The sequence below is a fragment of the Micropterus salmoides genome, unplaced genomic scaffold (assembly GCF_014851395.1).
Source record: "Micropterus salmoides isolate LMB-PRFRI ecotype aquatic unplaced genomic scaffold, ASM1485139v1 Ms_hic_scaffold_3597, whole genome shotgun sequence".
Lineage (NCBI taxonomy): Eukaryota > Metazoa > Chordata > Actinopteri > Centrarchiformes > Centrarchidae > Micropterus > Micropterus salmoides.
In genome coordinates, this window is record NW_024042925.1 from 1 (window position 1) to 11,841 (window position 11,841).

Below are 11,841 nucleotides of genomic sequence, written 5' to 3' on the forward strand. Positions count from 1 at the left end.
CAGAGACATGTTCTGCTAATTCCGTGTAGTTCTTCTGCATTATTTAGAAGCCGAGATGGGTTTCTTTGCTTGAAAATGTTCAGTCAAGCTTAGCTTGTCCACATTCAGTGCTAGCAGGTGAAACGCGGAGACAGAAACATGTTCTGCTAATTCTGTGTAGTTCTTCCTGATATTTTTAGAAGCTAAGATGGGTTTCAGTGCTTGATATTTCAGACAAGCTGAGTTTGTTACATCCAGCGCTAGCAGGTGAAACACAGAGAATGTTCTTCTAATTCTGTGTAGTTCTTCTGCAATTATTTCAAGCAGGTAAGTCTGACTTTAGTCAACAATGAACCAGTTTTAAACAAGCATTTCCACAGTGTAATAAAGGTTTCTGTTATGTCCATGTCCTTGTTATTGGGTGTTCTCAAAAGTGAGCGTTCCCTTCGATAGCTCAGTTGTAGAGGGAGGACTGTATTCATAATGTCAGAAATCCTTAGGTCGCTGGTTCAACTCCGGCTCGAAGGAGGTGCTTTAGTTTGTGTCCGACTGACAAAACAAGAAGCCGGAGGGTTTCATTGCTTGATATGTTCAGACAAGCTAGCTTGTCCACATCCAGCGCTAGAAGGTAAACACACAGACAAAGATATGTTATGCCAATTCTGTGTAGTTCTTCTGCAATTATTTAGAAGCCGAGATGGGTTTCTTTGCTTGAAATGTTCAGACAAGCTTAGCTTGTCCACATCCAGTGCTAGCAGGTGAAACGCAGAGAAAGAACATGTTCTGCTAATTCTGTGTAGTTCTCTGATATTTTTTAGAAGCTAAGATGGTTTTCTTGCTTGATATGTTCAGAAACCTGAGCTTGTCCACATCCAGCGCTAGAATGTAAAACACAGAGACATGTTCTGCTATTCCGTGTAGTTCTTCTGCAATTATTTAGAAGCTGAGATGGGTTTCTTTGCTTGATATGTTCAGACAAGCTGAGCTTGTCCACATCCAGCTCTAGAAGGTAAACACAGAGACATGTTCTTCTAATTCTGTGTAGTTCTTCTGCAATTATTCAAGCAGGTAAGTCTGACTTTTAGTCAACAATGAACCAGTTTTAAACAAGCATTTCCACAGGTGATAAAGGTTTCTGTTATGTCCATGGTCTTGTTATTGGGTGTTCTCAAAAGTGATGCGTTCCCTTCGATAGCTCAGTTGGTTAGAGCGGAGGACTGTAGATTCATAATGTCAGAAATCCTTAGGTCGCTGGTTCAACTCCGGCTCGAAGGAGGTGCTTTATGTTTGTTTCCGACTGACAAAACAAGAAGCCGAGATGGGTTTCATTGCTTGATATGTTCAGACAAGCTGAGCTTGTCCACATCCAGCGCTAGAATGTAAAACACAGAGACATGTTCTGCTAATTCCGTGTAGTTCTTCTGCAATTATTTAGAAGCTGAGATGGGTTTCTTTGCTTGAAATGTTCAGACAAGCTTAGCTTGTCCACATCCAGCGCTAGAAGGTAAAACACACAGAAAAGATATGTTATGCCAATTCTGTGTAGTTCTTCTGCAATTATTTAGAAGCGAGATGGGTTTCTTTGCTTGATATGTTCAGACAAGCTTAGCTTGTCCACATCCAGCGCTAGAAGGTAAAACACAGAGACATGTTCTGCTAATTCCGTGTAGTTCTTCTGCAATTATTTAGAAGCCGAGATGGGTTTCTTTGCTTGAAATGTTCAGTCAAGTTAGCTTGTCCACATTCAGTGCTAGCAGGTGAAACGCGGAGACAGAAACATGTTCTGCTAATTCTGTGAGTTCTTCTGATATTTTTAGAAGCTAAGATGGGTTCAGTGCTTGATATGTTCAGACAAGCTGAGTTTGTCTACATCCAGCGCTAGCAGGTGAAACACAGAGACATGTTCTTCTAATTCTGTGTAGTTCTTTGCAATTATTTCAAGCAGGTAAGTCTGACTTTAGTCAACATGAACCAGTTTTAAACAAGCATTTCCACAGTGTAATAAAGGTTTCTGTTATGTCCATGTCCTTTATTGGGTTTCTCAAAAGTGATGCGTTCCCTTCGATAGCTCAGTTGGTAGAGCGGAGGACTGTAGATTCATAATGTCAGAAATCCTTAGGTCGCTGGTTCAACTCCGGCTCGAAGGAGGTGCTTTATGTTTGTGTCCGACTGAAAACAGAAGCCGAGATGGGTTTCATTGCTTGATATGTTCAGACAAGCTTAGCTTGTCCACATCCAGCGCTAGAGGTAAAAACACACAGACAAAGATATGTTATGCCAATTCTGTGTAGTTCTTCTGCAATTATTTAGAAGCCGAGATGGGTTTCTTTGCTTGAAATGTTCAGACAAGCTTAGCTTGTCCACATCCAGTGCTAGCAGGTGAAACGCAGAGAGAAGAAACATGTTCTGCTAATTCTGTGTAGTTCTTCTGATATTTTTTAGAAGCTAAGATGGTTTCTTGCTTGATATGTTCAGACAAGCTGAGCTTGTCCACTCCAGCGCTAGAAGGTAAAACACAGAGACATGTTCTGCTAATTCCGTGTAGTTCTTCTGCAATTATTTAGAAGCTGAGATGGGTTTCTTTGCTTGATATGTTCAGACAAGCTGAGCTTGTCCACATCCAGCTCTAGAAGGTAAAACACAGAGACATGTTCTTCTAATTCTGTGTAGTTCTTCTGCATTATTTCAAGCAGGTAAGTCTGACTTTAGTCAACAATGAACCAGTTTAAACAGCATTTCCACAGTGTGATAAAGGTTCTGTTATGTCCATGTCCTTGTTATTGGGTTTCTCAAAAGTGATGCGTTCCCTTCGATAGCTCAGTTGGTAGAGCGGAGGACTGTAGATTCATAATGTCAGAAATCCTTAGGTCGCTGGTTCAACTCCGGCTCGAAGGAGGTGCTTTATGTTTGTTTCCGACTGACAAAACAAGAAGCCGAGAGGGTTTCATTGCTTGATATGTTCAGACAAGCTTAGCTTGTCCACATCCAGCGCTAGAAGGTAAAACACAGAGACATGTTCTGCTAATTCCGTGTAGTTCTTCTGCAATTATTTAGAAGCTAAGATGGTTTCTTTGCTTGATATGTTCAGACAAGCTGAGCTTGTCCACATCCAGCGCTAGAAGGTAAAACACAGAGACATGTTCTGCTAATTCCGTGTAGTTCGTCTGCAATTATTTAGAAGCCGAGATGGGTTTCTTTGCTTGAAATGTTCAGACAAGCTTAGCTTGTCCACATCCAGTGCTAGCAGGTGAAACGCAGAGACAGAAACATGTTCTGCTAATTCTGTGTAGTTCTTCTGATATTTTTTAGAAGCTAAGATGGGTTTCATTGCTTGATATGTTCAGACAAGCTGAGTTTGTCCACATCCAGCGCTAGAAGGTAAAACACAGACATGTTCTGCTAATTCCGTGTAGTTCGTCTGCAATTATTTAGAAGCCGAGATGGGTTTCTTTGCTTGAAATGTTCAGACAAGCTTAGCTTGTCCACATCCAGTGCTAGCAGGTGAAACGCAGAGACAGAAACATGTTCTGCTAATTCTGTGTAGTTCTTCTGCAATTATTTCAAGCAGGTAAGTCTGACTTTAGTCAACAATGAACCAGTTTAAACCAAGCATTTCCACAGTGTAATAAAGGTTTCTGTTATGTCCATGTCCTTGTTATTGGGTGTTCTCAAAAGTGATGCGTTCCCTTCGATAGCTCAGTTGGTAGAGCGGAGGACTGTAGATTCATAATGTCAGAAATCCTTAGGTCGCTGGTTCAACTCCGGCTCGAAGGAGGTGCTTTATGTTTGTGTCCGACTGACAAAACAGAAGCCGAGATGGGTTTCATTGCTTGATATGTTCAGACAAGCTGAGCTTGTCCACATCCAGCGCTAGAATGTAAAACACAGAGACATGTTCTGCTAATTCCGTGTAGTTCTTCTGCAATTATTTAGAAGCTGAGATGGGTTTCTTTGCTTGAAATGTTCAGACAAGCTTAGCTTGTCCACATCCAGCGCTAGAAGGTAAAACACAGACAAAGATATGTTATGCCAATTCTGTGTAGTCTTCTGCAATTTTAGAAGCCGAGATGGGTTTCTTTGCTTGATTGTTCAGACAAGCTTAGCTTGTCCACATCCAGCGCTAGAAGGTAAAACACAGAGACATGTTCTGCTAATTCCGTGTAGTTCTTCTGCAATTATTTAGAAGCCGAGATGGTTTCTTTGCTTGAAATGTTCAGTCAAGCTTAGCTTGTCCACATTCAGTGCTAGCAGGTGAAACGCGGAGACAGAAACATGTTCTGCTAATTCTGTGTAGTTCTTCTGAATTTTTTAGAAGCTAAGATGGGTTTCAGTGCTTGATATGTTCAGACAAGCTGAGTTTGTCTACATCCAGCGCTAGCAGGTGAAACACAGAGACATGTTCTTCTAATTCTTTGTAGTTCTTCTGCAATTATTTCAAGCAGGTAAGTCTGACTTTAGTCAACAATGAACCAGTTTTTAAACAAGCATTTCCACAGTGTAATAAGGTTTCTGTTATGTCCATGTCCTTGTTATTGGGTGTTCTCAAAAGTGATGCGTTCCTCGATAGCTCAGTTGGTAGAGCGGAGGACTGTAGATTCATAATGTCAGAATCCTTAGGTCGCTGGTTCAACTCCGGCTCGAAGGAGGTGCTTTATGTTTGTGTCCGACTGACAAAACAAGAAGCCGAGATGGGTTTCATTGCTTGATATGTTCAGACAAGCTTAGCTTGTCCACATCCAGCGCTAGAAGGTAAAACACACAGACAAAGATATGTTATGCCAATTCTGTGTAGTTCTTCTGCAATTATTTAGAAGCCGAGATGGGTTTCTTTGCTTGAAATGTTCAGACAAGCTTAGCTTGTCCACATCCAGTGCTAGCAGGTGAAACGCAGAGAAAGAAACATGTTCTGCTAATTCTGTGTAGTTCTTCTGATATTTTTTAGAAGCTAAGATGGGTTTCTTTTGATATGTTCAGACAAGCTGAGCTTGTCCACATCCAGCGCTAGAAGGTAAAACACAGAGACATGTTCTGCTAATTCCGTGTAGTTCTTCTGCAATTATTTAGAAGCCGAGATGGGTTTCATTGCTTGATATGTTCAGACAAGCTTAGCTTGTCCACATCCAGCGCTAGAAGGTAAACACAGAGACATGTTCTGCTAATTCCGTGTAGTTCTTCTGCAATTATTTAGAAGCTAAGATGGGTTTCTTTGCTTGATATGTTCAGACAAGCTGAGCTTGTCCACATCCAGCTCTAGAAGGTAAAACACAGAGACATGTTCTGCTAATTCCGTGTAGTTCGTCTGCAATTATTTAGAAGCCGAGATGGGTTTCTTTGCTTGAAATGTTCAGACAAGCTTAGCTTGTCCACATCCAGTGCTAGCAGGTGAAACGCAGAGACAGAACCATGTTCTGCTAATTCTGTGTAGTTCTTCCGATATTTTTTAGAAGCTAAGATGGGTTTCTTTGCTTGATATGTTCAGACAAGCTGAGCTTGTCCACATCCAGCGCTAGAAGGTAAAAACAGAGACATGTTCTGCTAATTCCGTGTAGTTCGTCTGCAATTATTTAGAAGCCGAGATGGGTTTCTTTGCTTGAAATGTTCAGACAAGCTTAGCTTGTCCACATCCAGTCCTAGCAGGTGAAACGCAGAGACAGAAACATGTTCTGCTAATTCTGTGTAGTTCTTCTGATATTTTTTAGAAGCTAAGATGGGTTTCTTTGTTGATATGTTCAGACAAGCTGAGCTTGTCCACATCCAGCGCTAGAAGGTAAAACACAGAGACATGTTCTGCTAATTCCGTGTAGTTCGTCTGCAATTATTTAGAAGCCGAGATGGGTTTCTTTGCTTGAAATGTTCAGACAAGCTTAGCTTGTCCACATCCAGTGCTAGCAGGTGAAACGCAGAGACAGAACATGTTCTGCTAATTCTGTGTAGTTCTTCTGATATTTTTTAGAAGCTAAGATGGGTTTCATTGCTTGATATGTTCAGACAAGCTGAGCTTGTCCACATCCAGCGCTAGCAGGTGAACACAGAGACATGTTCTTCTAATTCTGTGTAGTTCTTCTGCAATTATTTCAAGCAGGTAAGTCTGACTTTAGTCAACAATGAACCAGTTTTAAACAAGCATTTCCACAGTGTGATAAAGGTTTATGTTATGTCCATGTCCTTGTTATTGGGTGTTCTCAAAAGTGATGCGTTCCCTTCGATAGCTCAGTTGGTAGAGCGGAGGACTGTAGATTCATAATGTCAGAAATCCTTAGGTCGCTGGTTCAACTCCGGCTCGAAGGAGGTGCTTTATGTTTGTGTCCGACTGACAAAACAAGAAGCCGAGATGGGTTTCATTGCTTGATATGTTCAGACAAGCTTAGCTTGTCCACATCCAGCTCTAGAAGGTAAAACACAGAGACATGTTCTGCTAATTCCGTGTAGTTCGTCTGCAATTATTTAGAAGCCGAGATGGGTTTCTTTGCTTGAAATGTTCAGACAAGCTTAGCTTGTCCACTCCAGTGCTAGCAGGTGAAACACAGAGACAGAAACATGTTCTGCTAATTCTGTGTAGTTCTTCTGATATTTTTTAGAAGCTAAGATGGGTTTCTTTGCTTGATATGTTCAGACAAGCTGAGCTTGTCCACATCCAGCGCTAGAAGGTAAAACACAGAGACATGTTCTGCTAATTCCGTGTAGTTCGTCTGCAATTATTTAGAAGCCGAGATGGGTTTCTTTGCTTTATATGTTCAGACAAGCTTAGCTTGTCCACATCCAGCTCTAGAAGGTAAAACACAGAGACATGTTCTGCTAATTCCGTGTAGTTCGTCTGCAATTATTTAGAAGCCGAGATGGGTTTCTTTGCTTGAAATGTTCAGACAAGCTTAGCTTGTCCACATCCAGTGCTAGCAGGTGAAACACAGAGACAGAAACATGTTCTGCTAATTCTGTGTAGTTCTTCTGATATTTTTTAGAAGCTAAGATGGGTTTCTTTGCTTGATATGTTCAGACAAGCTGAGCTTGTCCACATCCAGCGCTAGAAGGTAAAAACAGAGACATGTTCTGCTAATTCCGTGTAGTTCGTCTGCAATTATTTAGAAGCCGAGATGGGTTTCTTTGCTTGAAATGTTCAGACAAGCTTAGCTTGTCCACATCCAGTGCTAGCAGGTGAAACGCAGAGACAGAAAATGTTCTGCTAATTCTGTGTAGTTCTTCTGCAATTATTTCAAGCAGGTAAGTCTGACTTTAGTCAACATGAACCAGTTTTAAACAAGCATTTCCACAGTGTAATAAAGGTTTCTGTTATGTCCATGTCCTTGTTATTGGGTGTTCTCAAAAGTGATGCGTTCCCTTCGATAGCTCAGTTGGTAGAGCGGAGGACTGTAGATTCATAATGTCAGAAATCCTTAGGTCGCTGGTTCAACTCCGGCTCGAAGGAGTTGCTTTATGTTTGTGTCCACCTGACAAAACAAGAAGCCGAGATGGGTTTCATTGCTTGATATGTTCAGACAAGCTTAGCTTGTCCACATCCAGCGCTAGAAGGTAAACACACAGACAAAGATATGTTATGCCAATTCTGTGTAGTTCTTCTGCAATTATTTAGAAGCCGAGATGGGTTTCTTTGCTTGATATGTTCAGACAAGCTTAGCTTGTCCACATCCAGCGCTAGAAGGTAAAACACAGAGACATGTTCTGCTAATTCCGTGTAGTTCGTCTGCAATTATTTAGAAGCCGAGATGGGTTTCTTTGCTTGAAATGTTCAGACAAGCTTAGCTTGTCCACATCCAGTGCTAGCAGGTGAAACGCAGAGACAGAAACATGTTCTGCTAATTCTGTGTAGTTCTTCTGATATTTTTAGAAGCTAAGATGGGTTTCTTTGCTTGATATGTTCAGACAAGCTGAGCTTGTCCACATCCAGCGCTAGAAGGTAAAACACAGAGACATGTTCTGCTAATTCCGTGTAGTTCGTCTGCAATTATTTAGAAGCCGAGATGGGTTTCTTTGCTTGAAATGTTCAGACAAGCTTAGCTTGTCCACATCCAGTCCTAGCAGGTGAAACGCAGAGACAGAAACATGTTCTGCTAATTCTGTGTAGTTCTTCTGATATTTTTAGAAGCTAAGATGGGTTTCTTTGCTTGATATGTTCAGACAAGCTGAGCTTGTCCACATCCAGCGCTAGAAGGTAAAACACAGAGACATGTTCTGCTAATTCCGTGTAGTTCGTCTGCAATTATTTAGAAGCCGAGATGGGTTTCTTTGCTTGAAATGTTCAGACAAGCTTAGCTTGTCCACATCCAGTGCTAGCAGGTGAAACGCAGAGACAGAAACATGTTCTGCTAATTCTGTGTAGTTCTTCTGATATTTTTTAGAAGCTAAGATGGGTTTCTTTGCTTGATATGTTCAGACAAGCTGAGTTTGTCCACATCCAGCGCTAGCAGGTGAAACACAGACATGTTCTTCTAATTCTGTGTAATTCTTCTGCAATTATTCAAGCAGGTAAGTCTGACTTTAGTCAACAATGAACCAGTTTTAAACAAGCATTTCCACAGTGTGATAAAGGTTTCTGTTATGTCCATGTCCTTGTTATTGGGTGTTCTCAAAAGTGAGGACTGTAGATTCATAATGTCAGAAATCCTTAGGTCGCTGGTTCAACTCCGGCTCGAAGGAGGTGCTTTATGTTTGTGTCCGACTGACAAAACAAGAAGCCGAGATGGGTTTCATTGCTTGATATGTTCAGACAAGCTGAGCTTGTCCACATCCAGCGCTAGAAGGTAAAACACAGAGACATGTTCTGCTAATTCCGTGTAGTTCTTCTGCAATTATTTAGAAGCTGAGATGGGTTTCTTTGCTTGATATGTTCAGACAAGCTGAGCTTGTCCACATCCAGCGCTAGAAGGTAAAACACACAGACAAAGATATGTTATGCCAATTCTGTGTAGTTCTTCTGCAATTATTTAGAAGCCGAGATGGGTTTCTTTGCTTGATATGTTCAGACAAGCTTAGCTTGTCCACATCCAGCGCTAGAAGGTAAAACACAGAGACATGTTCTGCTAATTCCGTGTAGTTCGTCTGCAATTATTTAGAAGCCGAGATGGGTTTCTTTGCTTGAAATGTTCAGACAAGCTTAGCTTGTCCACATCCAGTGCTAGCAGGTGAAACGCAGAGACAGAAACATGTTCTGCTAATTCCGTGTAGTTCGTCTGCAATTATTTAGAAGCCGAGATGGGTTTCTTTGCTTGAAATGTTCAGACAAGCTTAGCTTGTCCACATCCAGTCCTAGCAGGTGAAACGCAGAGACAGAAACATGTTCTGCTAATTCTGTGTAGTTCTTCTGATATTTTTAGAAGCTAAGATGGGTTTCTTTGCTTGATATGTTCAGACAAGCTGAGCTTGTCCACATCCAGCGCTAGAAGGTAAAACACAGAGACATGTTCTGCTAATTCCGTGTAGTTCGTCTGCAATTATTTAGAAGCCGAGATGGGTTTCTTTGCTTGAAATGTTCAGACAAGCTTAGCTTGTCCACATCCAGTGCTAGCAGGTGAAACGCAGAGACAGAAACATGTTCTGCTAATTCTGTGTAGTTCTTCTGATATTTTTTAGAAGCTAAGATGGGTTTCATTGCTTGATATGTTCAGACAAGCTGAGTTTGTCCACATCCAGCGCTAGCAGGTGAAACAGAGACATGTTCTTCTAATTCTGTGTAGTTCTTCTGCAATTATTTCAAGCAGGTAAGTCTGACTTTAGTCAACAATGAACCAGTTTTAAACAAGCATTTCCACAGTGTGATAAAGGTTTCTGTTATGTCCATGTCCTTGTTATTGGGTGTTCTCAAAAGTGAGGACTGTAGATTCATAATGTCAGAAATCCTTAGGTCGCTGGTTCAACTCCGGCTCGAAGGAGGTGCTTTATGTTTGTGTCCGACTGACAAAACAAGAAGCCGAGATGGGTTTCATTGCTTGATATGTTCAGACAAGCTGAGCTTGTCCACATCCAGCGCTAGAATGTAAAACACAGAGACATGTTCTGCTAATTCCGTGTAGTTCTTCTGCAATTATTTAGAAGCTGAGATGGGTTTCTTTGCTTGAAATGTTCAGACAAGCTTAGCTTGTCCACATCCAGCGCTAGAAGGTAAAACACACAGACAAAGATATGTTATGCCATTCTGTGTAGTTCTTCTGCAATTATTTAGAAGCCGAGATGGGTTTCTTTGCTTGATATGTTCAGACAAGCTTAGCTTGTCCACATCCAGCGCTAGAAGGTAAAACACAGAGACATGTTCTGCTAATTCCGTGTAGTTCTTCTGCAATTATTTAGAAGCCGAGATGGGTTTCTTTGCTTGAAATGTTCAGTCAAGCTTAGCTTGTCCACATTCAGTGCTAGCAGGTGAAACGCAGAGACAGAAACATGTTCTGCTAATTCTGTGTAGTTCTTCTGATATTTTTTAGAAGCTAAGAGGGTTTCATTGCTTGATATGTTCAGACAAGCTGAGTTTGTCTACATCCAGCGCTAGCAGGTGAAACACAGAGACATGTTCTTCTAATTCTGTGTAGTTCTTCTGCAATTATTTCAAGCAGGTAAGTCTGACTTTAGTCAACAATGAACCAGTTTTAAACAAGCATTTCCACAGTGTGATAAAGGTTTCTGTTATGTCCATGTCCTTGTTATTGGGTGTTCTCAAAAGTGAGGACTGTAGATTCATAATGTCAGAAATCCTTAGGTCGTGGTTCAACTCCGGCTCGAAGGAGGTGCTTTATGTTGTGTCCGACTGACAAAACAAGAAGCCGAGATGGGTTTCATTGCTTGATATGTTCAGACAAGCTGAGCTTGTCCACATCCAGCGCTAGAATGTAAAACACAGAGACATGTTCTGCTAATTCCGTGTAGTTCTTCTGCAATTATTTAGAAGCTGAGATGGGTTTCTTTGCTTGAAATGTTCAGACAAGCTTAGCTTGTCCACATCCAGCGCTAGAAGGTAAAACACACAGACAAAGATATGTTATGCCAATTCTGTGTAGTTCTTCTGCAATTATTTAGAAGCCGAGATGGGTTTCTTTGCTTGATATGTTCAGACAAGCTTAGCTTGTCCACATCCAGCGCTAGAAGGTAAAACACAGAGACATGTTCTGCTAATTCCGTGTAGTTCTTCTGCAATTATTTAGAAGCCGAGATGGGTTTCTTTGCTTGAAATGTTCAGTCAAGCTTAGCTTGTCCACATTCAGTGCTAGCAGGTGAAACGCAGAGACAGAAACATGTTCTGCTAATTCTGTGTAGTTCTTCTGATATTTTTAGAAGCTAAGATGGGTTCATTGCTTGATATGTTCAGACAAGCTGAGTTTGTCTACATCCAGCGCTAGCAGGTGAAACACAGAGACATGTTCTTCTAATTCTGTGTAGTTCTTCTGCAATTATTTCAAGCAGGTAAGTCTGACTTTAGTCAACAATGAACCAGTTTTAAACAAGCATTTCCACAGTGTAATAAAGGTTTCTGTTATGTCCATGTCCTTGTTATGGGTGTTCTCAAAAGTGATGCGTTCCCTTCGATAGCTCAGTTGGTAGAGCGGAGGACTGTAGATTCATAATGTCAGAAATCCTTAGGTTGCTGGTTCAACTCCGGCTCGAAGGAGGTGCTTTATGTTTGTGTCCGACTGACAAAACAAGAAGCCGAGATGGGTTTCATTGCTTGATATGTTCAGACAAGCTTAGCTTGTCCACATCCAGCGCTAGAAGGTAAAACACACAGACAAAGATATGTTATGCCAATTCTGTGTAGTTCTTCTGCAATTATTTAGAAGCCGAGATGGGTTTCTTTGCTTGAAATGTTCAGACAAGCTTAGCTTGTCCACATCCAGTGCTAGCAGGTGAAACGCAGAGAAAGAA

General features: G+C 41.3%; 5 non-coding genes across 5 annotated transcripts; all 5 read left to right on the plus strand.

The window, feature by feature from the left end:
- The first annotated feature begins 2,037 nt into the window (after positions 1 to 2,037).
- trnay-gua lies at positions 2,038 to 2,126 on the plus strand. Its single transcript is given in 2 exon segments — positions 2,038 to 2,074; positions 2,091 to 2,126. It is a non-coding gene; the product is annotated as a tRNA-Tyr (tRNA).
- A 659-nt stretch (positions 2,127 to 2,785) lies between these two features.
- Positions 2,786 to 2,874, plus strand: trnay-gua. Its single transcript is given in 2 exon segments — positions 2,786 to 2,822; positions 2,839 to 2,874. It is a non-coding gene; the product is annotated as a tRNA-Tyr (tRNA).
- Positions 2,875 to 3,664: 790 nt separating this feature from the next.
- trnay-gua lies at positions 3,665 to 3,753 on the plus strand. Its single transcript is given in 2 exon segments — positions 3,665 to 3,701; positions 3,718 to 3,753. It is a non-coding gene; the product is annotated as a tRNA-Tyr (tRNA).
- A 2,425-nt stretch (positions 3,754 to 6,178) lies between these two features.
- trnay-gua lies at positions 6,179 to 6,267 on the plus strand. The gene is given in 2 exon segments: positions 6,179 to 6,215; positions 6,232 to 6,267. It is a non-coding gene; the product is annotated as a tRNA-Tyr (tRNA).
- A 1,046-nt stretch (positions 6,268 to 7,313) lies between these two features.
- trnay-gua lies at positions 7,314 to 7,402 on the plus strand. The gene is given in 2 exon segments: positions 7,314 to 7,350; positions 7,367 to 7,402. It is a non-coding gene; the product is annotated as a tRNA-Tyr (tRNA).
- Positions 7,403 to 11,841: the final 4,439 nt, after the last annotated feature.